At 44.5% G+C, this 27123-nt stretch overlaps 1 pseudogene; it reads right to left on the bottom strand.

Annotated features, from left to right (window-relative positions):
- Positions 1–8468: 8468 nt before the first annotated feature.
- Positions 8469–26308, bottom strand: LOC103119374 (small ribosomal subunit protein uS12-like; annotated as a pseudogene).
- Positions 26309–27123: the final 815 nt, after the last annotated feature.

A 27123-nucleotide genomic window follows, 5' to 3' on the forward strand; every position in this document is an offset into this window, starting at 1 on the left:
TGGACAGACAAACCCCCCAGTGTGTCCTGGAGCTCTGCTTCCCCAGAGCCCTTCCCCACTATGGAAAGAGAGAGGCAGGCTGGGAGTATGGATTGATCAGTCAATGCCCATGTTCAGCAGGGAAGCAATTACAGAAGTCAGACCTTCCACCTTCTGCATCCCACAATGACCTTGGATCCATACTCCCAGAGGGATAAAGAATAGCAAAGCTATCAAGGGAGGGGATGGGATATGGAGATCTGGTGGTGGGAATTGTGTGGAGTCTTACCCCTCTTATCCTATGGTTTTGTTAATGTCTCCTTTTTAATATATATATATAATTCCATACTGTTTCTACCACCAGATTTCTGGGTCCCCATTCCCTCCATTGCAAAGTACACTAGTTTGTGGTCCGGGAGGTGGTGCAGTGGATAAATCACTAGACTCTCAAGCATGAGGTCCCAAGTTTGATTCCCAGCAGCACATGTACTAGAGTGATACCTGGTTCTTTCTCTCTCTCCTATCTTCCTCATTAATAAATAAATAAACCTTTTAAAAAATAAATTAAATAAACCAATATTAAATCACTAATAAAAAAGTGTATGGAGTGTTAGAAATGTATGACACAGGGGGCCAAGCGTTGGTGCACCAGATTAAAGTACAAATGGCATGAAGCACAAGGACCCACTCAAGGATCCCGGTTCCAGCTCCCGGCTTCTCACCTGTAAGGTGGGGAGAGGTTCCTTTCACAAGTGATGAAGCAGGTCTGTAGGTGTCTATCTTTCTCTCCCCCTCTCTATCTTCCTTTTCCCTCTCAATTTCTCTCTGTCCTATCCAATAAAAAAAAAAAAAAAAAGGCCACCAGGAGCAGTGGATTTGTAATGCCAGCACCAAGCCCTAGTGAAAAACCCCGGAGGCAAAAAAAAAAAAAAAAAAAAGAAAAGAAATGTGTGACACAAATGGGAGTAGAGCAGCTAGCTTTATAGCCCCTCTCAGGTTTCAGCACCAAATATTAGAAATACAAGACATTAAATGAGGCAAGTAGAGTCAGGTATGAAGACTAAGGAAAGTTTTAATGTAGCTGCCAGGGGAGAGCGTGAGAAGCCCAGTTAAAGTAGCTGGGGGAGTTTAGGAGCCCCAGAGGGCAGGGTGGCTGAGAAGCCCACCCTAAAACAGGCTGGTGGACCTTATATATAGAGCCTTGGCTATTTCTGGCATGGGAAGGGTCAGTTGTGTCACAGGATTTATGACCCTTTCAGAGATGTTTCTGGTAAGGTAGGAGTCAATCTTCCTGTGAGCGTGAGGGGTCTATTTGTTCCCAGCACATACCCCTTCAGTCTGTTACAGCCAGATAAAATCTTTCTGTAAGATTAGAGGGGTTACTCCGCTTCCCCAGAGACCTACCCTACTAGGGAAAGAGAGAGGCAGACTGGGAGTATGGACCGACCAGTCAACACCTATGTTCAGCGGGGAAGCAATTACAGAAGCCAGACCTGCCACCTTCTGCAACCCTAAGTGACCCTGGGTCCATGCTCCCAGAGGGATAGAGAATGGGAAAGCTATCAGGGGAGGGGGTGGGATATGGAGATTGGGTGGTGGGAATTGTATGGAGTTGTACCCCTTCTACCTTATGGTTTTGTTCATGTATCCTTTCTTAAATAAAAAAAAAATTAAAAAAAGAAACCAAAAAAAAAAAAAAAGAAAGCATTCCCCTGACAGAAGAATAGCAGCTATATGTTAGGGCTGGGGAGGTGGGTCCCTATGCTGGGCCCACTGGCACCACGGCAAAACAAGAAGGACAAAAAACAAATCAAACATCATAAATGGTGGTCTCTCACTAAGGAAATAAAAAAAGCTGAAGGCTGGCAAGTGGCTTACTGGGTAGAGAGCACACACATTACTGAAGACATATTTGTGCTGTCTTCTCACCGGCAATGCACAAGGGATCTGAGAGAGCATAAGGCAACATACAGCAAAGGTTATAAAAGGTTTATTGGAATAAACAAGTTAAGAAACAGTCACCAAGAGAAAAGTGTGGAGCCATCTCGGAGAAGCACAGAAGCTAGACCTTCCACCTTCTGTACCCCATAAAGAAATTTTGGTTCCATACCCCTGGGGGGTGGAGAAATAATTAGGGGAAGATGACCAGAGGGTTCTGAACTCCAATTCCATCAGGACCTGAGAGAGAGAAGATGAAAAGAAAAGAAAAGAAAAGAAAAGAAAAGAAAAGAAAAGAAAAGAAAAGAAAAGAAAGGAAAGGAAAGGACACTCAGACATAGTAGGTGTGACTTTAGAAAGGAAGAGAAGGGGAGGTTATGCAAACAGACTCATATGCCTGAGGCTCCAAAGTCCCAGGTTCAGTTCCCTGCACCAGAGCTGAGCAGTGCTCTAGTATTAATTTTTTTTTTAAATAAAGGAAGAGAGGAGTCGGGCAGTAGCACAGGTTAAGTAGTTTAAGCGCAGGTGGTGCAAAGCACAAGGACCGGCAGAAGGATTCTAGTTCGAGCCCCCAGCTCCCCACCAGCAGGGGAGTCGCTTCACAGGCGGTGAAGCAGGTCTGCAGGTGTCTATCTTTCTCTCCCCCTCTCTGTCTTCCCCTCCTCTCTCCATTTCTCTCTGTCCTATCCAACAACAACGACATCAATAAAAAAAAAAAACAATAATTACAACAATAAAAAAAGAAAAGAAAAAAAAGAAAGAAATAAGACCACCTCCCAACCTGATCCTTCCCCCCCCAAAAAAAAGTGAGTTCAGACCTACAGGGATGCAGAGGTTATATAGGCTCCTATGCTGAATCTGGGCCCCAGACAAAATCGACGGGGTTTACAGTCAACAACATTTATACACCTTTCCCATATTTGGGAGCTACTCTCTTCCCTGATCCAGATTTCTAGCCCTTTTTCCAGCCATGACATCATCTCCCCAGACAATAACTTGTGTTCACCTGCATATCAGATGTCAGGCTCAGGAAAAAAACTAGTATAACCACAGGCCCTTTGGAATATACCTAAAATAGACCTACCAGCTATCTTCAAAACAGAGACCCCAAATCTTCATCTGCAATATTCCAGCCTTTAGGTTCATGATTAATCAACAATTTGATAGGCTGTATATGTTAACTCTTTTTCAGCCACCAGGTTCCAGATGCTACCACGATGCCAGCTGGACTTCCCTGGGCGGACAACCCCACCAATATGTCCTGGAATCCTGCCCCCCTCCCAGAGCCCTGCCCCACTAGGGAAAGAGAGAGATAGGATAGGAGTATGGAACGACCTGCCAAAGCCCATGTTCAGGGAGGAAGCAATTACAGAAGCCAGACATTCCACCTTCTGCACCCCATAATGACCCTGGGTCCATACTCCCAGAGGGATAAAGAATAGGAAAGCTATCAGGGGAGTGAATGGGATACGGAGTTCTGATGGCGGGAATTGTGTGCAATTGTACCCCTCTTTTTTTTAAAGATGATTTTTTTAAGATTTTATTTATTGATTGATGAGAAAGATAGGATAGAGAAAGAACCAGACATCTCTCTGGTACATGTGCTGCCAGGGATTGAACTCAAGACCTCATGCTTGAGAGTCCACTTTATCCACTGCGCCACCTCCCGGACCACCCCTCTTACCCTACAGTTCTGTCAGTGTTTCCATTTTATAAATAAAAATTTACACACCCATGGACATCTAATCTTTGACAAAGGTGACCAGACTATTAAATGGGAAAGCAGAGTCTCTTCAACAAATGGTGTTGGAAACAATGGGTTGAAACATGCAGAAGAATGAAACTGAACCACTCTATTTCACCAAATACAAAAGTAAATTCCAAGTGGATCAAGGACTTGGATGTTAGACCACAAACTATCAGATACTTAGAGGAAAATATTGGCAAAACTCTTTTCCGCATAAATTTTAAAGACATCTTCAATGAAATGAATTCAATTACAAAGAAGATTAAGACAAGCATAAACCTATGGGACTACATCAAATTTAAAAGCTTCTGCACAGCTAAAGAAACTACTACCCAACCAAGAGATCCCTCACAGAATGGGAGAAGATCTTTACATGCCATACATCAGACAAGAGGCTTATAACCAGAATATATATAAAGAACTTGCAAATCTCAACAAGACAACAAATAACCCCATCCAAAAATGGGGGGAGGACATGGACAGAATATTCACCACAGAAGAGATCCAAAGGGCCGAGAAACACATGAAAAAATGCTCCAAGTCTCTGATTGTCAGAGAAATGCAAATGAAGACAACAATGAGATATCACTTCACTCCTGTGAGAATGTCATACATCAGAAAAGGTAACAGCAGCAAATGCTGGAGAGGGTGTGGGGTCCAAGGAACCCTCCTCCACTGCTGGTGGGAATGTCAATTGGTCCAACCTCTGTGGAGAACAGTCTGGAGAACTCTCAGAAGGCTAGAAATGGACCTACCCTATAACCCTGCAATTCCTCTCCTGGGGATATATCCCAAGGAACCCAACACACTCATCCAAAAAGATCTGTGTACACATACGTTCTTGGCAGCACAATTTGTAATAGCCAAAACCTGGAAGCAACTCAGGTGTCCAACAACAGATGAGTGGCTGAGCAAGTTGTGGTCTATATACACAATGGAATACTACTCAGCTGTAAAAAATGGTGACTTCACCGTTTTCAGCCGATCTTGGATGGACATTGAAAAAATCATATTAAGTGAAATAAGTCAGAAACAGAAGGATGAATATGGGATGATCTCACACTCAGGCCGAAGTTGAAAAACAAGATCAGAAAAGAAAACACAAGTAGAATCTGAACTGGAATTGGTGTATTGCACCGAAGTAAAAGACTCTGGGGTGGGTGGGTGGGTAGGGAGAATACAGATCCAAGAAGGATGACAGAGGACCTAGTGGGGGTTGTATTGTTATATGGAAAACTGGGAAATGTTATGCATGTACAAATGATTGTATTTACTGTTGAATGTAAAACATTAATTCCTCAATAAAGAAATTTTTAAAAAATTCAAAAAGAAGGTAAAAAAAAGGCTGCCAATTGACATGTGAAGAAAAGATAAACAATAACACTTTAAAAACAACTTTGTTGATTATAGGAGAGGGAGGTATACACAGAAATATGGCGGCAGACTGACAAGAACTGACATCTTATCAATTTTGTTTCTCACTGTGCACTCAACCCTGCTTCTGACACCAGGTCCATGTGATGGGGAAACAAACAGACCCAGCATCAGTGCTAGACTGTAGTAAATGAATTTCACTTTGGAATTTGAAAGGGTCTTTAGGGAATTTTTCTTTTTTTATTTTTACTTCTTTGTTGGGGAATTAATATTTTACATTCAACAGTAGACAATAGTTTGTACATGCATAACATTCCCCAGTTTCCTATATAATAATACAACCCCCACTAGGTCCTCTATCATCCTTCATGGACCTGTATTCTCCCCACCCACCCCAGAGTCTTTTGCTTTGGAGCGATATGCCAATTCCATTTCAGGTTCTACTTGTGTTTTCTTTTCTGATCTTGTTTTTCAACTTCGGCTTGAGAGTGAGATCAGCCCATATTTATCCTTCTGTTTCTGACTTATTTCACTTAACATGAGTTTTTCAAGGTCCATCCAAGATCGGCTGAAAACGGTGAAGTCACCATTTTTAATAGCTGAGTAGTATTCCATTGTGTATATAGACCACAACTTGCTCAGCCACTCATCTGTTGTTGGACACCTGGGTTGCTTCTAGGTTTTGGCGATTACAAGTTGTGCTGCCAGGAACATATGTGTGCACAGATCTTTTTGGATGCATGTGTTGGGTTCCTTGGGATATATCCCCTGGAGAGGAATTGCAGGGTCATAGGATAGGTCCATTTCTAGGGGAATTTTTCTAGTCTAAACAGAATTATGAATTTTGTAAGTAACTGAATCAGAATTTGGAGCTGTAGTTTGGGTTGCAGTCCTTGTGGGAGATTTTCCTTTGTGAATGTTTCCTTTTTGAAATGTTGAAAAATAAAATGGATCTTAATGCAAAAAAAAGAAATATGGCGGCGGGTATAATGTGGAACTCTAGTCTGGTATCTTATAACCTTGTAGCCCACTATTAAATCACTAATATAATTAAGTAAATAAATAAACTTCATGTTACATGTGCCATCTCTCTGTAACGTCAGTGAAAAAGAGATGGTGAAATCGGCAAACACAATGACCCAAAGAGGAACCATTCATCTTGGAAAGAAGTGGCAGTGTCACTCAAGGGACGCACGGTCACCTTAACAGATGACACAGATGAGTGGCACGGCTTGGGAATGCTCATCCTTACACCTTTTGGGAGCACTGGACACCTTCTATATATAGATTTCATGTCCCTACGAAATTTTTAAAGTATTTTTTAAGATTTTATTTATTTATTAATGGGAAAGATAGGAGGAGAGAGCAAGAACCAGACATCACTCTGGCACATGTGTTGCCAGGGATCGAACTCAGGACCTCATGCTTGAGAGTCCAAAGCTTTATCACTGCACCACCTCCCGGACCACTTAAAGTATTATAAGTAAATAAGAACCATGGGAAACCCTCTATTTATATTCTTTTTTTTTTTCAACCAAAGCACTGCTTAGTTCTGGTTGGTCATGATGCTGGGGATTGAAACTGGGACCTTGGAGCTTCAGAATGAGAAAGTCTTTCGTAGAACCATGAGGCTCCCTCTCTCTCTAGCTCAATAACCTATATTTGAAAGAGTCTTCAGACGTTCAAGCCCCTGGTCCCTCACTTGCAGGGGTGGGGGTGAGGGTGGTGGGAACCTTTTGCAGAGCCATTGTGATATCTTCCCTGCTCTTTTTTTTTTTTTTTTGGTTTTGGTTTTGTTTTGTTTTTTTAAGTATTTATTTATTTATTCCCTTTTGTTGACCTTGTTTTTTAATTTTTGTAGTTATTATTATTGTTTTTCTTGATGTCGTCGTTGTGGGATAGGACAGAGAGAAATGGAGAGAGGAGGGGAAGACAGAGAGTGGGAGAGAAAGATAGACACCTGTAGACCTGCTTCACCGCCTGTGAAGCGATTCCCCTGCTGGTGGGGAGCCAGGGGCTTAAACCAGGATCCTCATGCTGGTCCTTGTGCTTTGTGTCACCTGTGCTTAACCTGCTGTGCTACCACCCGACTACCCCCTGCTCTATTTATTATTATTATTATTTTTTAGCTAAAAAAAGAGACCACAGCACTGTAGCTTCCTTTAATGTGGTGGGGGCCACGCTCCACCCTGGGTCACACACCTGGCAAAGCAACTCACTGTCCATGTGAACTCTTCTGCTGGCTCAGGAGGTCCTTCTTGAAAAAACGTTTCCCCACCAGCCAGGGGGGAAGCTTTACAAGTGTTGAAGCAGTGCTGCAGGTGTCTCTCTTTCTCTCTGTCTCCCTTACCCTCTCGATTTCTGGCTGTCTCTATCCAATAAATAAAGATAATTAAAAAAAATTTTTTAAAGACAAGTGTTCAGCAGGGGAGATAGCAGAATGGTTATGCAAAGAAACTCTCACACCTGACTCTGAGATCTCAGGTTCAATCTCCCACACCACCATGAAAACCAGAGTTGAGCCATTCTCTGGCTAAAGGAGGGAAGAAGAGGGGGAGGAGAGAGAGAGAGACCTGCACTTGCAGCCCTACTTCACTGCTCGTGAAGCTTTTCCCCTGCAGGTGGAACCAGGGACTCAAACCTGAGTCCTTGTGCATTGCAACAGGTGCACTAAAACAGGTGTATATAAAACCGGAAAGAGACAGAAAGAAATTGAGAGGGGAAGGGGAGATAGAGGGGGGAAGACACAGAGAGACACCTGTAGACCTGCTTCACCACTCGTGAAGCTTTCCCCCTGCAGGTGGGGATCGGGCTTGAATCTGGGTCCTTGCGCACTATAGTGTGTGGGCTTAACCCAGCACACCACCACCGGGTCCCCTGAGGTATGTTTCTAGCACCTTCAGTTCTGTCCTGCAGGACTTCTCAAGAGACTCTACACATTTGAAATGCAGCTGGTGGCTGGAGAGAAAGGGAGATTAGAGTGTGGGGAATCGAACCAGCAGAATGAGTGTGAGCACAGCACTGCACGCCCTGTGATGGCATGGCGGCGCACTGTTGCGTAGTGTGTGTAAATCGCTTGGTCTTGAGATGTGGTGAAGGCTGCAATGTAGACTGAATTATTATTGTGTTGTCAGAAAAGTCCTGACCCATTTTTGCACAGAAAAAAAATAGCCTCGTGACTTTTCTGACAATCTAATATTTTCCAAGTCTTCAAAGCATTATTGCATTTCTGTTCTATTGTCATGGAGAGCTTTAGCGTTGGTTCTCCTTCCCCCTAACCCCCACCCCCCAGAGTACTGCTCAGCTTGGTTTATGGTGCTTCTAAGGATTTTGGGACTTCAGAGCCTCAGGCTTGAAAGTCTTTTACATAATCATTATGTTAATTCCCTGCCCCTGAAGCCTTTCTTTCTTTTTTTTCTGGGGGGGGGGGGGTCTTACGAAAATTTATTACCACTGCACTTTCAACATCAAATTTAAGATCTTGGCCTTTCCTTCTCCCCTTTGTATAAAGCCAACAGAGAGACATTGGCCACTTTGACGACCTTAAACCTGACTCCAGGAATGTCACCAACAGCGTGACCTGTATGACCAAATCCAGCAACCAGAACTTCATTGTTTTCCTCAATAAAATTCAAGCAACCGGGGCAGGGTGGTGATGCACCTGGTTGAGCACATGTATTACTGTGCACAAGGACCCGGGTTCGAGCCCCCGGTCCCCACCTGCAGGGGGAAAGCTTTACGAGTGGTGAAGCAGGGCTGCAGGTGTCTCTCTGTCTCTCTCCCTCTCTATCACCCCCTCCCTCTTGATTCTGGCTGTCTCTATCCAATAAATAAAGATAATAAATTAAAAAAATAAAAATAAAAAAATCAAGCAACCATTATTGAGCACAAAGGTTGTGATTTTTTTTAATTTTATTTATTTATTTATTTATTTATTTATTTATTTTTACCAAAGCACTGTTAGCTCTGGCTTATGGTGGTGCAGGGAATTGAATCTGGGGCTTTGGAGCCTCAGGCATGAGAGTCTCTTTGCATAACCATTATGCTATCTACCCTCTGCCCTTTTCTTCTTTTTTTTTTTTAAATTCTTTATCAATTGGACTCAGACACACTTCCTGATAGCAGAATTTGGTTGTTTGGCTTCAACTCTTTTTCAGGACAATCCCCTTGGCATGGGAAGCACCTCCAAAAGGATTGGCCTTCAGAGCCGTGCTCAAATGGGCTTTCTTATTCTGCTTATCATGCCACTTCTGGTCCTGATGGTGGCTATGCAGCTTCCTGGCAGTACGAAGACCAACGGAACTTCCCACACTTGCCCATCCTGCTGGTCACACGGGCCCAAGCAGAAAAGTCCTTTTTTATTTTCTTTTTTTAAAATATTTATTTATTCCCTTTTGTTGCCCTTGTTGTTTTACTGTTGTAGTTATTATTGGTGTCATTGGATAGGACAGAGAGAAATGGAGAGACATAGGGAAGACAGAGGGAGAGAAAGATAGACACCTGCAGACCTGCTTCACCGCCTGTGAAGCGACGGTGGCGAGCAGAGTGCTCGGACCGGGATCCTTCCACTGTTCCTGGAGCTTGGCGCCATGTGCACTTAACCCACTGTGCTACCTACCGCCGGACTCCCTGAACCACCAGGAATTTCTGATCCTCAGGCATGAGAGACTCTTTGCATAACCAGTATGCTATCTACCCCTGCCCCCTCCCTTTTTTTTTTTTTAACTCAGCTCAGGTTTATGGTGGTGTGGGAGATTGAACATAGTAATGTGTGCACTCAACTGGGTTTACCACCGCCCCTCCCCACAAGAAGATTTTCATGCCTGAAGCTCAGAGGTTCCCAGGTTTGGTCCCCAGCATCACCATAAACTAAAACTGAGCAGTGCTCTGGTAAAGTAAACAAATAGAATATTTCAAGTACCTCCTTAGTCTGCAGATTGTTTTTAACTGGAGATAAAGACTCAGAGCTGGTCCTGTGTTCTGCAAACCCAGACATTACCCCCACCGCCAATCAATATGAGCAACTCATTGCCCTTTTCTTTCCTGAGGCTCCATAGCCCCAGGTTCAGTCCTCAGCAGCACCGTAAGTCAAAGCTGAGCAGTGCTGGAGGCTAGGTGGTAGCACACCCAGTAGAGCACACACATTAGCATGTATAAGGATCCATGTTTAAGCCCCTGCTCCCCACATGCAGGGGGGAACACTTCATGAGCAGTGAAGCAGTGCTGTAGGTGTCTCTCCTCTCCCTCCTCAATTTCTCTGTCTCTATGAGAGAGAGAGAGAGAGAGAGAGAGAGAGAGACAGAGAGAGAGGGGAAAGGGAAGGAAAAGATAGTTATTCAGACACCAAATCCCAGTGGTTGAGGGCACATGTTACCATGCGTAAAGACCTGGGGTAAATCCCCTGGTCTCCACTTGCAGGTCCTGCACGGAGGAAGCCTCATAAGTGGTGAAGCAGCGCTCTCTCTCTCTCTCTCTCTCTCTCACTAGACCTCTCCCTTATCTCTTGTTTTCTTTTTCCTTCCTTCTTGATTTCTGTCTCTATCCAATAATAATAATAATAAAAAGACTCAGTGGTCTGGGAAGTGGCACAGTGATAAAGCTTTGGACTCTCAAGCATGAGGTCCCAAGTTCGATCCCCGGCAGCACATGTACCAGAGTGGTGTCTGGTTCTTTCTCTCTCTCCTCCTATCGTTCTCATCAATAAATAAATAAAATTAAAAAGGGGGAGGGGAGTCGGGTGGTAGTGCAGCGAGTTAAGCACACATGGCACAAAGCGCAAGGTCCGGCATAAGGATCCCGGTTCGAACCCCGGCTCCCCACTTGTTGGGGAGTCGCTTCACAGGCGGTGAAGCAGGTCTGCAGGTGTCTATCTTTCTCTTCCCCTGCCTTACCCTCCTCTCTCCATTTCTCTCTGTCCTATCCAACAATGATGACATCAATAATAACTACAGGGAGTCAGGCGGTAGCACAGCGGGCTAAGCGCAGGTGGCACAAAGTGCAAGGACTGGCTTAAGGATCCCGGTTTGAGCCCCCGGCTCCCCACCTGCAGGGGAGTCGCTTCACAGGCGGTGAAGCAGGTCTGCAGGTGTCTGTCTTTCTCTCCTCCTCTCTGTCTTCCCCTCCTCTCTCCATTTCTCTCTGTCCTATCCAACAACGATGACATCAATAATAACAAAAATAGTAACTACAACAATAAATAAAACAAGGGCAACAAAAGAGAAAAATAAATAAATATAAAATTTTAAATAATAACAACAATAACAACAGAAAAGAAGACATCTTGCCTTTCCACTCTAGGCCTATACATGCAGAAGTCCCTGGACTGTACAGCATGACCTCTCCAATTTAAACCTCCCCCACCTTCATATACAAGCTCTTGTCATTCCCCTCTTTTTTCAGTAAACATCTGCAGGGCAGGAATTATGTCATTAATAGGATTCCAGTCCGTACCCCAGACATGGCACATATTTGGGGGAGCGGGGGGAGGAAGAGTGTTACAACTACCTGAGTGAGCTCTGAGGGTGAAAAGCAGGCAGGCAGGCCACCTCCTATCTTTCTCATAAATAAATAAAATCTTTAAAAATTAGAAAAAAGATTCATGCCTGAGGCACCAAAGATCCATGTTCAATCACCAGCATCACTGTAAACTAGAGTTGATCAGTGCTCTTTAATATAGTAAAAAGATAAAATAAAATAAAATAAAATAAAATAACTAGCCATTGAACTTGTGAAAACAATGGTAACCAAACTCTTGAATTTCATGAAATCTTCAGTAGTTTTGGTGTAAGGTGGGGAGCACAGAGCTTTGGTGTAGAGTGGAGTGACTCATACATGTGGGTGGAGAATTATGTCCCTGAAATCTTATAATTTCATTTTTCAAAAACTCTGCTAAATCACTAATTGAGAAAATGAAAAAACATGCTTGTGAGGTTTGCTTCCAAGTTAGTTGCCCCTCAAATTCAAGTGTATATTTTCTCTTCTCCCCATGCCCTTACTCAGAAATAAAGCTGGTGACAGATTTTTCAGACTTAAAAAAATAAAAATAAAAAACAATAAGTCATGTGGGGGGGATAGCATAATGGTTATGCAAACAGACTCTCATGCCTGAGGCTCCAAAGTCCCTGGTTCAATCCCCCACACCACCATAAGTCAGAGCTGAGCGGTGCTCTGGTGTTTCTCTCTGTGTCTCTCTCTGTCTGCATCTCTCTCAAAAATAAAATAAAATATTTTTAAAAAACAATAAGTCTTATCCTGTAGTGTTTTTTCACCTGCTGGCAAGGGTAGCTGATAAACCCCAAGAAAAATCTATAGTTTTGTTTGCCGAGTAAGGTTTCTTAGATGGGTGTGGGTGGATTTACAAGATTTTGTCACTCTGGGAGTCAAAGAAAAAAAAAAACCTATTGTCTTTTAAAAAGCAGAGGACTCTATGTTCTGACATAGAAATCAACATTGATGTCAGACTTGCAATTCCTGGCAAAATCTTGTGATTAGAGACTGGGCATCAACCCCATCTGTTTCCAGTCTAGTAAGATTGACAGCAGATCTGTGGAGCCCTTGAAGATGTTTCAGTGGTGTTTCACCATAGTTGTTACTGGCTTAAATTGTATCATAGTGTTTGCTCGCTTGCTTTTTCCCAGAGCACTGCTCAGCACTGCTGATGGTGGTGCTAAGGATTGAGCCTGAGAACTCAGAGCCTCAGGAATGAAAGTCTTTTGCAGAACCAATGGGCTATGTCCCCCAGTCCAAACTGTATCATTTTACTTAGCAGATACATACCCACATGGTAGCAATGGAAACTGCTAAAACTACTTGGGTGGAGGAAGAGAGTATAATGGTTATGCAAAGAGACTCTCAACCCTGAGGCTTTGAAGTCCCAGGTTCAATCCCCTGTACCACCATAACCCAGAGCTGAGCAGTGCTCTGGTAAAATAAAATAAAAAAATACTGGAAATGGGCTGGTAAGATAGCACTATGGGCACTACCCTGATTCAATGTGGTGTCTTTCTGTCTCTGTCTTTCTTTCTTTCTTTCTTTCTTTATTTCTTGGACAGAGACAGCCAGAAATCAAGAGGGAAGGGGAAAATAGAGAGGGTGAGAGAAAGAGAGACACCTGCAGACCTGCTTCGCCACTTGTGAAGCCTTCCCTTTGCAGGTGGGGACCAAGGACTTGAACCCAGGTCCTTGTGCACTGTAATGTGTGTGCTTCACCAGATGCACCACCACCTAGTCCCAAAATTATTTTATTTAACCATATAAAGGGAGTGGTGCTCTGGGAGGGGATACAATGGTTTAAAGCCTTGGACCTTCAGGCATGAGGTCTTGGGTTCAATCCACAGTGTCACATGTGCCAGAGTGATGTTCTCTCTCTCTCTCTCTCTCTCTCTCAAATATTTTATTTATATATTCATGGAGAATGATAGGCAGAGAAAGAAAGAACCAAATTTCACTCTGGTACATGTGCTACCGAGGACAGAACTCTGGATCTCACACTTGAGAGTCCAACACTGTCCACTGCAGCACCTCCTGGATCTCTCCCTCTCCCTCTCCCTCTCCCTCTCCCTCTCTCTCTCTCTCTAATAAATATTTTTAAAATGATGGGAGTGTAGCTGATTATTATACCAACAAACAAACAAAACTTAATGGAGACTGAAGCACTTTTTAAGGAATTCCAACGAGCTACAGATGGACACCCCCACTTGTGAGAGTCCAATGCTATATATACTGCACCACCTCCCTGAGATCACATATCTGAAAGTTTCATTACAACTCATGGGATACGTGGGGATTATTTCAGTATGACGCCCTGGTCCTGTCATTATATTTCAACTCTATTCCCCTTCATGGCCTCTCCATTCCTCAATTTATACTAGCTCTTTCATTTGTGCTTTTTTATATTTAGCATTCCAGATCTTCTTTTTTTAATATGATGTCATCATTTGAGAGAATTTTCTTTTTTTAAATATTTTTTATTTATTCCCTTTTGGTGCCCTTGTTGTTTTATTGTTATAGTTATTATTATTGTTGTCGTCATTGTTGGATAGGACAGAGAGAAATGGAGAGAGATGGGGGAAGACAGAGAGGAGGAGAGAAAAATAGACACCCGCAGACCTGCTTTACCACCTGTGAAGCGACGCTCCTGAAGGTGCGGTGCCGGGGGCTCGAACCAGGATCCTTACGCTGGCCCTTGCGCTTTGCGGCATCTGCACTTAACCCGATGCGCTACAGCCTGACTCCCTTTTTAAAATATTTTTATTGATTTATTATTTAACAGAGACAGAGAAAAATTGAGTGGAGGGAGTAGAGAAGGAAAGAGACAGAGAGACACCTGCAGCTCTACTTCACCACTCATGAAGCCTTCCCCTTGCAGGTGAGGACCAGGGGCTTGAACCTGGGACCTTGAACATTGTAATGTGTGCACGTAACCAGGTGCACCACCACCTAGCTCCCATTCCAGATCTTCTTAAAGCACATCTAGGACGTTATACAGGGCAGGGGAGTCAAGTACTGTGGTTCTGCAAGAAAGAGACTCTCAAAAAAAAAGAAAAAGAGACTTTTATTCCTGAGGCTCTAAGATCCCAGGTTCAATCCCCAGAAGCACCTTAAGCCAGTGCCAAGAAGTGCACTAGTGTAAACAAAATAACAGGAAACAAACAAGCACGCAAAAATATACACAACTCTACATCTATTTTTGTTCAATAATGAGAACAGATTTACTACAGTTCACAGTTTTTGGAACGAAGACATTTCATAGTACATTGATTGACAAAACCATAGGTGCTCTCTTTGAGTTAGGGTTGAAAATCTAGTTTGCCAGGGAGAACAGAAGCAACTGGTGGCACAGCTATATACAAATAATGTCAAAGGACATAAATTATGGTGATGTTGGGTATGATACAGCAAATCCTAACAAAGGGATTTTTCAAAGTTAACTCAACTACCAAATAATGTGATTATAACAATAACTATCTATTGTCTTCTTGAACCCTAAGACAGCAGGAACCTCACATTTCCACTATAGAGCCTATATTTCCCCCAGTCCTGGAACCTCTAGGGTGGGGTGCACTTTCCTGCATGCTTCTCTCAATTCATACCAAATAATATTGTATCCGCCAATCCCAACCTAATCAACGCAACGAGTACCACCTAGCATGCTTCAGTTCAGACTGTGTCCAGAGACTTCAGGTGTGGAATGACAACCCTTCAGCTTCATCACACGGGTTAGACCTTTCCTTTCATAGTACTCTCTAATTCCATTCCAGGCGGTTCACTTCCTAACAAAGTCCCCAAAACCTAGATATAGACCAGGTCCCATGAGATAGAGCATATGTTCACACATATCCATAAACTAGGGCAAAATATATACCTGAAAGCAAAAGTACACAACAGTCTGCAGTGAGTAGCCCCCCAATACTTCATCTGCACTATCCCAGCCTTTAGGTCCATGATTGCTCAACAATTTGTTTGGCTTTGTATGTTAACTCTCTTTTCAGCCACCAGGTTCCAGATGCTAACATGATGCCAAACAGACTTCCCTGGACAGATGACCCCACCAATATTTCCTGGAGCTCTGCTTCCCCAGAGCCCTAACCTACTAGGGAAAGAGAGAGGCAGGCTGGGAGTATGGATCGACCTTCAACGCCCATGTTCAGCGGGGAAGCAATTACAGAAGCCAGACCTTCCACCTTCTGCATCCCACAATGACCTTGGGTCCATACTCCCAGAGGGATAAAGTATAGGAAAGCTATCAGGGGAGGGGATGGGATATAGTTATCTGGTGGTGAGAACTGAGTGGAGTTGTACCTCTCTTATCCTACGGTTTTGTTAATGTCTCCTTTTGAAATTTTTTTTTATATTTACTTATTTTCTCTTTTGTTGCCCTTGTTTTTCATTGTTGTTATAGTTATTGTTGTTATTGATGTCGTTGTAATTGGATAGGACAGAGAGAAATGGAGAGAGGAGGGGAAGACAGAGAGGGGGAGCGAAAGACAGACACCTGCAGACCTGCTTCACTGCCTGTGAAGCAACTCCCCTGCAGGTGTGGAGCCGGGGGCTCAAACCGGGATCCTTAGGCCAGTCCTTGTGCTTTGCGCCACATGTGCTTAACCCGCTGCGCTATCACCCGACTCCCTATGTCTCCGTTTTTAAAATAAATTTTAAAAAATCTAATTTAGTGGAGCTTCTCTCTTGCAGGTGGGGATCAGGGACTTAAACCCAGGTCCTCATGCATGATAATGTTTGCACTTTACCAGGTGACCCACCACCCAGCTCTAATGTCACCCCTTCTAAATTTTTTTCCCTCCAGGGTTATTGCTGGGTTTGGTGCCTGCACCATGAATCCACCGCTCCTGGAGGTCATTTTTTCCCCTTTTGTTGCCCTTGTTGTGCCTTCTAAATTTTTTAAAGATTTTATTTATTCATGAGCAATGACAGAGAGACAAAGAACCAGATATCACTCTGGTACATGTGCTACCAGGGACTGACCTCGGGATCTCATGCTTGAGAGTCCAAAGCTTTATCCACTGCACCACTGCCCAGACAACCTAAAACTTTTTTTAATTGCCTTTATTTATTGGATAGAAACAGCCAGAAATCCAGAGGGTAGGGAGAGATAGAGAGGAAGAGAGAAGAGAGATACCTGCATCCCTGCTTCACCACTTGCAAGGCTTTCCCCCTTCAGGTGGGGACCAGGGGCTCGAACCCGCATTGTAATACATGCGCTCCACCAGGTGGTCCACCAGCCCCCTTTTAATTTTTTAAAAATATTTATGTATTTATTCCCTTTTGTTGCCCTTGTTGTTTTATTGTTGTAGTTATTATTGATGTCGTTGTTGTTGGATAGGACAGAGAGAAATGGAGAGAGGAGGGGAAGACAGAGAAGGGGAAAGACAGATACCTACAGACCTGCTTCACTGCTTGTGAAGCGACCCCCCTGCAGGTGAAGAGCTGGGGGCTTGAACCAGAATCCTTATGTCGGTCCTTGCCCTTTGCGCCACCTGCACTTAACACACTGCTCTACCACCTGACTCCCCTTTTAAAATGTTTTATCTATTATTTATTTGAGGGAGAAACCAGAGAGAGAGCACTGCTCAGCTTTGGCATACAATGGTGTAGGGGCTTTGGGGACTTCAGTCAGGCAAATCAGGCACACCTGCCATGTTATCACCCTGACCCTCAGAGTGAACAATAAGAACAACAACAACAAAAAATAGCGACAATGGGTGAGGGAGATAGCATAATGGTTATGCAAACAGACTCCCAAGCCTGAGATTCGCAAGTCTCAGGCTCAGTCCCCCACACCACCATAAGCCAGAGCTGATCGGTGCTCTGGTAAAAAAAAAAAAATGTGTGTGTGTGTGTGTGTGTGTGTGTGTGTGTGTGTGTGTGTGTGTAGGGAGAGAGAGAGAGAACATAAAATCCTAGAGAAATTTCTGCCATCTCTCGATTGTTAGTGAACATGTGAAATGGTACAGATACTCTGAAAAAAGTTTTGGAAAAATATGTGTGTGTGTGTGTGTGTGTGTGTGTGTGTGTGTGGAGAGAGAGAGAGAGAGAGAGAGAACATAAAATCTTAGAGAAATTTCTGCCATCTCTCGATTGTCAGTGAACATGTGAAATGGTACAGATACTCTGGAAAAAGTTTTGGAAATTTTTTCTAAGACTGAATGTCAACCACTACAAGACCCAACATTGCACTCACAGAGAAGAAATGACAAGTACTTACAGGGTTGGCAAAATAGATCACTTTCTATCTTCTCTCTCTCTCTCTCTCTGTTTTTTTTTTTTTTTTTTTGCCTCCAGGGTTATTGCTGGGGCTCAGTCAGTGCCTGCACCATGAATCCACTGCTCCTGGAGGCCATTTTTTTCCTTTTGTTGCCCTTGTTGCTGTAGCCTTGTTGTGGTTATTATTGTTGTTGATGATGTCATTCGTTGTTGGATAGGACAGAGAGACACCGAGAGAGGAGGGAAAAACAGAGAGGGGGAGAGAAAGACCTGTGAAGCAACTTCCCTGCAGGTGGGGAGCCGGGAGCTCAAACACCGGGATCCTTATGCCCGTCCTTGCACCTAGTGCCACGTGCACTTAACCCGCTGTGCTACCGCCTGATCCCCAGCTTACTTCTCTTCCTTTTCTTTCTTTCTTTCTTTCTTTCTTTCTTTCTTTCTTTCTTTCTTTCTTTCTTTCTTTCTTCCTTTCTTTCTTTTTAACTAGAGCACTGTTCAGCTCTGGTTTATGGTGTTATGTGGGATTGAACCTGAGACCTTGGAGTCTCGGGCATGAGAGTCTAATTGCATAACCATGAAGCTATCTACTCCTGCCAGATAGTGTATTGCTTTGCCAGGTGCACATCCCAGGTTCGAGTCTGGCCCCCATGGCATTGGAGGAAGCTCTGGTGCTGTGGTCTCTCTCTCTCTCTCTCCCCTCTCTCTTAATATATGTATATGATTTTATTTATTGATTGATGAGAAAGAGAAGAGAGAGAAAGAACCAAATATCTCTCTGGTACATGTGCTGCCAGGGACTGAACTCAAGACCTCATGTCTAATGCTTTATCCACTGCGCCACATCCCGGACCCCCCCCTCTCTTTTCTTTTCTTTTCTTTTCTTTTCTTTTCTTTTTTTTGACCAGAGCACTGCTCAACTCTGGTTTATGGTGGTGCAGGGGATTGAACCCGGGACTTTGGAGCCTCAGGCATGAGAGTCTGTTTGCATACCATTATGCTGTCTACCCTTGCCCAGGTTTCTCTTTTTTAAAACTTTCCTTTTTGTATTATTTGTTTGTTTTTTACCAGAGTACTGCTCAGTTCTGGTTTATGGTGGTGCAAGGGATTAAATTTAGGACTTTGGAGCCTCAGGCATGTGAGTCTCTTTGCATAACCATTATGCTATCTACCCTGTGCTTTTATATATTTTTAAGACTTTTTTTTTAACTTATGAGAAAGGAGAAGATAGAAAGAACCAGACATCACTCTGGTACATATACTGCCAGAGATTGAACTCGGGACCTCATGCTTAAGAGTCTAACACTATATCCACTATGCCACCTTTCGGAACACCACCCCTCCCCCTCTCTACCTAAAACAAAAACAAAAAAAAAAGAAACTCTTGTAATTACAAAATGGTCTTCACAGTCTTGTAATTACAAAATGGTCTTCAGTAATTTGGCCTCTCACAGTAGCAGAAACCTGCAATGAGTTCTGATAGCCTGCAGCAAGTGACTGGTTAAACAAACAATGTTTCTTATACACATATTCCAGCATATACTCTGTAACATAAAGGGATAAATCACTGGTAAAAGCAAGGACATACTTGAATTTCAGAAGCATTATGCTGGCTGTGGTGGAGGAGTCAGTCTCAAAGGTTTCTCTATCACAGGAGTCCATTTATGTAACAGTCTTGAAATAACACAATCACAGGGATGGAGGACGGATTACTGGTTGCCAAGGGGACCGAGTTGGGGAGGCAGACTTCCACTGCTAATGGAACAGTTCTTTGTCTTTTGCTGCAGGGGTAGGTACCTATGATCAAATCACACAACACTGCATTACACAAACACATACATACACACACACACACACACACACACACACACACACACACTAGTGCTTGTAAAGCTGGTGAAATCAGAAGCTGGGCAGTGGTGCACCTGGTAGAGTGCACACATTACCATGTGCAAGGACCCAGGTTCAAACTCTGGTCCTCATTTGCAGAGAGGGAAGCTTCTCAAGCGACGGGGCAGTGCTGTACGTCTCTCTCTTTCCTCCTCTCTCTCTACCTCTCTTTCTGTCTCTATCAGGATAAAGCAGGAAGGAAGGAAGGAAGGAAGGGTAGAAGGGCATAAAGGAAGAAAAAGAAAAAAGAAAGAAAGAATACATGAATGAGAGCAAGAAAGAAAGAAGAAAGAGAGAGAGAGACCACCAGGAATGGTGACATCAGCATATAGGCACTAAGCCTAGCACTGCAAAAACGGTATCATCTGTTTTCCATCTACACCATGCCTCGGCCTCGTGTGAGCTTAATGTGCAGCTTGGCGATACGAGAATCCGGCATGAAGCCCAGCCAGTCTACCTTGACGTTACTCTCGATTGCACTCTGTCATTTCACGAACATCTCATAAAAACTGCAGCAAAGGTGGGCGCGAGAAATCACATCATTGCAAGACTGGCCAGCTCCTCATGGGGCGCGAACGCTTCCACACTACGATCATCATCTCTGGCATTATGCTATTCCACTGCAGAATACTGTGCCCCAGGATGGTTCCGTAGCCCCCATGTCCACTTGGTCGATTCCAAATTATATTCCTCCATGAGGATAATTTCTGGAACCATCCGTTCCACCCTGGTTCCATGGCTGCCAGTTCTTAGCAACATCGCCCGGCCAGATATTTGTCGGGATGCGGCATCATCTAAGTTCATTTCCCATGTCTACACTCGACCGGACCTGCCAATATACGCGGATATCTTCGCCCACCCTGTCCAACGCTTGACGTCTCGTCACCCAATCTGGTCCCCTACGCCTACACTGAACTTCTCTGTTCCAGACTCTTGGAAACAGAGTTGGCAGTCAGCTGAGGTCAAGAACAAACACCTCATCACAGACCCCTGCAAGCGTCAACCCGGCTTTGACCTAGCACGTTATGATTGGGCCCTCCTCAATCGCTATCGAACAGGCCATGGCCGGTGCGCCGCTATGTTCCATCGCTGGGGAGCCAGAGACGACCCGAACTGCCCCTGCGGCTCCAGACAGACTATGACCCACATAGTCAACGACTGCCACCTCTCCAGATTCAAAGGAGGTCTCGAGACTTTACATCAGGCTCAACCTGACGCTGTTGACTGGCTACGGAAGAAGGGCAAACGCTAGAAGAAGAAGGCACTAAGCCCAAGTGATAACCCTGGAAGTAAATAAACAAATAAAATGAATAAAACAAAACAAACTACCTGACTTTGGATGGCATAGAAGTGCCTCTTCGGGCGGCAGCACAATGGGTTAAGTGCAAGTGGCACAAAGCACAAGGACTGGCGTGAGGACCCCGGTTCGAGCCCCCAGCTCCCCACCTGCAGGGGAGTCGCTTCACAGGCGGTGAAGCAGGTCTGCAGGTGTCTGTCTTTCTCTCCCCCTCTCTGTCTTCCCCTCCTCTCTCCATTTCTCTCTGTCCTATCCAACAACGAAGACATCAACAACAATAACTACAACAATAAAAAGGGGGGCAACAAAAAGAAAATAAATTTAAAAAAAAGAAGTGCCTCTTCAATGTCAGAGTGACCCACAGCCTGTGCTGCATGTCACCTGGCCCTGCTGGCTCACTGTCATCCTGTGGTACTAGGAAACGTGGGGGTTGACCCAGCAGTGGCCTTCTCTCTGCTGTCTCTGTCAGTTATGGACAGTCGGAATGGATTTGACCTCACCGCCAGCCTAGCAACTACCCAAGCACCATCCCTTGGGAGTTGTGTGCCTGAATGCCAGAGATGTACAGAAAATGCAAGGGAGGATTTGCTTTCTCTCATTTTGGCTTTTTCCCCCCCCCACCCCTTTCTATTTTTATTTAATGTGACAGAGAGAAAGTGAGAAGAGGGAGATACACCTGGTTGAACACACATGTTACAAAAAGGAGAAAGATACCTGCAGACCTGCTTCACTGCTATTGAAGCCCTCCCCCCCACAGATGGGGAGTAGGAGCTTGAACTCGGGTCCTTGAGCCCAGCCCCCTCACTTTTGGCATTTTGATGAAACATCTCCTCAGCATCACCTTCTAAGGTGGTAGTGATGGTTAAAAGGGGGAGTCAGGGACCCAGTCAGTCTATGAGAAACAGCTGTTAGCCTTCAAGACTAACAAAGACTGATTGTCCTCCTGTCTTTGGGAAACTTGGGTCTTTTAAAATGGGAAACCCCCGGGGGTGGGGGTGGATGTCACAGCAGGTTAAGTGACTCCACCTGCAGGGGAGTCACTTCACAGGTGGTGAAGCAGGTCTGCAGGTGTCTGTCTTACTCCCCCTCTGTCTTCCCCTCCTCTCTCTATTTCTCTCTGTCCTATCCAACAACTAACGACATCAATAATAATAACCACAACAAGGCTACAACAAGGGCAACAAAAGGGGAGAAAATGGCCTCCAGGAGCTGTGGATTCATGGTGCAGGCACTGAGCCCCAGCAATAACCCTAGAGGCAAAAAAAAAAAAAAAAAAAGGGAAACCCCAGACTATGGAGCTAACACTGTGGTTCGGCAAAAAGACTTCATGCCCTACAAACATCCCAGGTTCAGTCCTCCACACCACCATAAGCAATGTGAAAAAAACTAAGTTAGGGTACTGGGCACACCTGTTTAAATGCACACATTATCATGCACAAGAACTCAGGCTCTAGCCCCCCCTTCTCTACCTGCAAAGGGCACGCTTCATGAGCAGTGAAGCAGATCCGCAGGTATCTCTCTTTCTCTTCCCCTCTCTAGCTGCCTCTCCCCTCTAAATTTCTCTCTTTCTGATAAAATAAAATAGAAAGAAAAAGGAAAAAAAATGGCCACCAGGAATGGTGGTTTCATAGTGCTGGTACCAAGCCTCAGCAATAACCCTAGTGGTAATAAAAAAAAAAAAAATGAGGGCCGGGGGGTGATACAACAGGTTAAGCGCACATAGTATGAAGCACAAGGACCCTCTCAAGGATTACAGTTCAAACCTCAGCTTCCCATCTGCAGGAGGGTCGCTGCTTGCTTCACAAGTGGTGAAGCAGGTCTACAGGTGTCTATCTTTCCATCTCCTTCTCTATCTTCCCCTCTCCTCTCAATTTCTCTCTATCCTATTCAAAAAAAAAAAAAAGCCTCAGGAGCAGTGGATTTGTAGTACAGGCACTGAGCCCCAGTGATAACCATGGAGGTAAAATAAATAAATAAATAAATAAATAAATAAATAAATAAACAAACAAGATGGAAAACCCAGGGCTTCTGGGGGAGAATAAACCTGTGCTGGTGTTTTCAAATGCAAGCGATCGTTAGCAGATAATCATCATTTTTCACATGACTGTTGGCATATTATAAGAAAAGGACCTGGGGGTGGGGCGGTAGCACAGCAGGTTAAGCATACATGACATGAAGCACAGTGCCGGCATAAGGACTCCGGTTCGAGCTGCCAGCTCCCCACCTGCAGGGGGGTCGCTTCACGGGCAGTGAAGCAGGTCTGCAGGTGTCTTATCCTTCTCTCCCCCTCTCTGTCTTCCCCTCCTCTCTCCATTTCTCTCTGTCCTATCCAACAATGACAACATCAATGACAGCAATAATAACAACCACAACAACAATAAAACAACAAGGGCAACAAAAAGGAGCATGCCTCCAGGAGCAGTGGATTTGTGGTGCAGGCACCCAGCCCCAGCAATAACCCTGGAGGCAAAAAAATAAATAAATGAAAAGAAAAGAAAAGAAAAGGAAAGAAAAGGAAAGGAAAGGAAAGGAAAGGAAAGGAAAGGAAAGGAAAGAAAAGAACCTCTAAGACAGTATGATCTTAGGAGCTGGGAGAAAGCTCATCTGACAGACTACATACACTAATGTGTGACGTCCTGGATTTGAACCCTATCACATGAGATCACCACAGACAGTACTAGGGGAGCTCTATGGATTATGATGCAGTGCTGTGTTATCTCTTTCTCTATGTCTCTCTCCCTCTTCTCTCTCAAAAAATAAGAATATGGGATTGGGCGGTAGTGCAGTGGGTTAAGCGCACGTGGCGCAAAACACAAGGACCTGGCGTAAGGATCCTGGTTCGAGTCCCCGGCCCCCCACCTGCAGGGGAGTCGCCTCACAAGCGGTGAAGCAGGTCTACAGGTGTCTATCTTTCTCTCCCCCTCCTGTCTTCCCCTCCTCTCTCCATTTCTCTCTGTCCTATCCAGCAACGACAACATCAATAACAACAATAATAGCTACAATAAAACAACAAGGGTGACAAAAGGGAATCAATAAATAATTTTTTAAAATTTTAAATAAGAATGCTAAGTTTGCCCATAAACAAGGTCCTGGATTCATTCCCTGGCACCACAGAAAAAGAAAGAAGGAAGGAGGAAGGAAAGAACAAAAGAGCCACCTTCTGTGACATCAATTCAGAGCACTCAAATATCCACTCAGCTCCTAGCCCTCCAAAACACAAAACTCAAACTAGATCATGCATTCCGGGCTCAGCAAGATCCCAGAGGGATCCTCCTGCAGATGTTGTGTAAGCATAGCTGTCTTCTTCTAGCGTTTGCCCCTCTTCCATAGCCAGTCAACAGTGTCAGGTTGAGCTGCTTGTTGCTGGCTTTGAAAGTGACTGGGATCCATGTGGATTCAGTCGGCTAGGAAGGATCGTCAGTTTCCCCAATGAATGGGTACTCACGGGATGCACCACGGGAAGGTCGATCCAATGCATCCCAAGCATAGCTGTGAGGGGATTGGCAATGACATTGGCAAAATTATTTATCAACAAATCTTGGTACATTCATTTTTCTTTTCTCTTCTTTCCTTTCTTTCTTTTACTCTCTCTTTACTTTTTTTTTTTTTCCTTTTTGCTACCAGGGTTATCACTGGGACTCTGTGCCTGCAAGACAAATCCACCATTCGGCAGTTTTGTTTGTTTGTTTGTTTTGAAAAGGAAAAGCTTTTTGTTTGCCTCCAGGGTTATTCGAATCCACTGCTCTTAAGAGGCTATTTTTTCCCTTTTGTTGCCCTAGTTGTTTATCATTGTTGTTGTTATTATTGCTGTCATTGTTGTTGGATAGGACAGAGAGAAACAGAGGAGGGAAAGACAGAGAGGGGGAGCAAAAGACAGACACCTGCAGACCGCTTCACCGCTTGTGAAACGACTCCCCTGCAGGTTGGGGAGCCGGGGGCCTGAACTGGGATCCTTATGCCGGTCCTTACACTTTTTAAAATAGAGACAGAAGAATTGAGAGGAAAGAAGGAGATAGACAGAAAAAAAAGCAGGGTGCTGGGCAGTGGTACACCAGGTTAAGCACACATAGTACTAAGCACAAGGACCCAAGATAGGATCCTAGTTTGAGCCCCCAGCTGCCCACCTGCAGGAGGGTTGATTCACAAGCTGTGAAGCAGGTCTGGAAGCCTCTATATCTCTCTCCCCCGCCCCTCACAATTTCTCTCTGTTCGATCCAATAAAAATGAAAAATAGGGAGTCAGGCAGTAGCACAGCAGGTTAAGCGCACGTGGCGCAAAGCACAAGGACCAGCGTAAGGATCCCGGTTCGAGCCCCCGGCTCCCCACCTGCAGAGGAGTCGTTTCACAGGCGGTGAAGCAGGTCTGCAGGTGTCTACCTTTCTCTCCTCTTCTCTGTCTTCCCCTCCTCTCTCCATTTCTCTCTGTCCTATCCAACAACAATGACATCAATAGCAACAACAACAATAATAACTACAACAGCAAAACAACAAGGGCAACAAAAGGGAATAAATAAATAAATAAATAAATAAATAAGTTTTTTAAATGAAAAATGGCCACCAGGAACAGTGGATTCATAGTGCTGGCACTGAGCCCCAGCAATAACCGTGGAAGAAAAAAAATGCTCCAAATTCCCTGAGGCTTCCCCTTCCCCCCCTGGGGTCGTGAACCTGGGTTCTCGTGCACTGTGATGTATGAGCTTTACCTGGTGTGTGTGTGTGTGTGTGTGTGTGTGTGTGTGCGCGCATGTGTGTGTGTCTGCTTGTTTGTTTTTATCACCAGGGTTATCACTGGGGCTTGGCACCTACCTGACTCCAACCATTCTTCGAGGTCATTTATTGCATAAAGGGTAAGAGACACACAGAGAGGGAAAGACACTTATAGCACTGTTCCACAACTCATCAAGTTTCCCCCACTGTGGGTGGGGACTAGAAGATTGAGCTTATACAGCTATAGTAGCATGTGCCGGCCTTATGGGGCCACCAGCCCTTGAGTCTCTGGTTCAGCAGAGCGCAGGAAGATGCTCTGTGGCAGTTCTTTCAATTCTCATTATGAGATTTCTGCATAGGCTTCTCTCCAGAGCATCTCTCCCAGGCCCACTCTGATGCAAAGTGCTCTGGAGTCTCCCCAGCACTAGAAAAGCAACCCTGGAAGGGATAGCAGGTCAAGGTCAAGGCAGTAAAGAATTAATCATCACTGTGAAAGGCTTGAGAGGAAGCGGAGTTGTCAAAACCATCACTTTCTGAAGCAGTTAGTTAAGGTTCGAGTGAGTCATCTCCTTCCCCATGTCTCTTTGACCCACCTCCTCCACAGTTCTTAGAAGATTCTGGAGTTTGGGGCCAGATGGTGATACACTCATTGGAGTGCATGCGTTAGCATGAACAAGGACTCTGGTTTGAGCCCCTGCTCCCCACCTGCAGAGGAGAAGTTTCAGGAGCCATGAAGCAGGTCTGCAAGTCACTCAGTCTCTGTCTCTGTCTCTCTCTCTCCCCCTCCCCTCTAAACTTCTCTCTGTACTATAGAATAAAATAGGAAGAAAAAAGAAGGAAACAGAAGAGAAGGGAAGAAGGGAAGAGTTAAGGGAAGGGCTAGGGAAGTGAAGTTAAGGGAAGGAAGGGGAGGGAAGGGGAGGGGGAGGGGAGGGGAGGGGAAGGGAGGCAAGAGGAGGGAAGGGGAGGAGAGGGGAGGGGAGGGGAGGGGAGGGGAGGGGAGGGAAGAAGGGAAGGGAAGAGAAAAAGGGAAGAGAATGGAAGGGAAGGGAAGGAGAAAAAAAGAACAAAGAAAGAAAGAAAGAAAGAAAGAAAGAAAGAAGCACCCAATGAGAAGCCATCTAAATACATCAAACTTCTACGGAAAGAGCTACAGCAATATATTAACAGTAACACAATCATAGTAGGGGACTTCAACACCCCACTCTCTCAACTTGACAGATCATCCAGGAAGAAAATCAGTAAAGACATAAGGGAGCTAAATGAAGAGATAGATAAACTAGAACTATTGGACATTTTCAGAGTCATTCATCCCAAGAAACTGGAATACACATTTTACTCAAATCCACATGGATCATTCTCAAGGATAGACCATATGTTAGGCCACAAAGACAGCATCAGCCAATTCAAGAGCATTGAAATCATCCCAAGCATCTTCTCAGACCACAGTGGAATTAAACTAACACTTAACAAGC

The sequence above is a fragment of the Erinaceus europaeus genome, chromosome X (assembly GCF_950295315.1).
Source record: "Erinaceus europaeus chromosome X, mEriEur2.1, whole genome shotgun sequence".
Lineage (NCBI taxonomy): Eukaryota > Metazoa > Chordata > Mammalia > Eulipotyphla > Erinaceidae > Erinaceus > Erinaceus europaeus.